Here is a 664-nt window from a genome sequence, read left to right as displayed (position 1 = left end):
TTTTAGGAAGAGAAATAATCAAAATAATCTTTTGTGAGCTGACCCTGGAAAGCTAGGCAGTAGTGACCCCTTTCTGCCTCACATACCCCATCAGGCAAGGCTGACACCCCCACTCCTGAATTAGAGGTTTTCCAAGCCAGAGGACGTGACTGGTTGGCAGAGGTGGATGCAGTGTCAGTCTGGCTGACACTCTGTAGTTTCTTGCAAATGTGAAGTGAGCACAGAAAACACTGGTTTTGTTCATTCTGCCTTATTCTGCTTGGAAGCTGAATCTGTCAAATTTGGAAGTGATGTTAGGTCTTAATGACTTAATCTAGATAACACTGACACTGAATGTGCCCAATTGCCAGAATGTCTGCCTTGGTACATGAAGTGTGGAAAAATTGTAAAATTTGTATGAATTTTTAAGGTTTCCTGTAGGGTTTTTTTTCTTTAGATTTTCTGATACATGGTGCAAACTCTTGCACTGGTTTGTGAGAGTCAGCTCCATCTACATACTGCAAATTCAATTTTTTGTATAGAACGAAAGGTTTTGTCTCTTCAAGTTCATGTATTTAGTTATTGGCAAATCAGCTTGCAGGTGGAACGAGTGATTTCTTCCAGAATGACTAACCCTGATCTTTCTCCACAAACGTTCCTTTAATTAAGTAAATTTATGCTAACT

General features: G+C 39.8%; 1 protein-coding gene across 2 annotated transcripts in view; it reads left to right on the top strand.

Moving 5' to 3' along the window:
* Positions 1-664, top strand: part of ATP9B (ATPase phospholipid transporting 9B (putative)) — a 138786-nt gene that overhangs the window by 109092 nt on the left and 29030 nt on the right. The window lies entirely within an intron of this gene.

Source organism: Geospiza fortis, unplaced genomic scaffold (assembly GCF_000277835.1).
Source record: "Geospiza fortis unplaced genomic scaffold, GeoFor_1.0 scaffold104, whole genome shotgun sequence".
Taxonomy (NCBI): domain Eukaryota; kingdom Metazoa; phylum Chordata; class Aves; order Passeriformes; family Thraupidae; genus Geospiza; species Geospiza fortis.
This window is presented reverse-complemented; position numbering and strand designations above follow the sequence as displayed.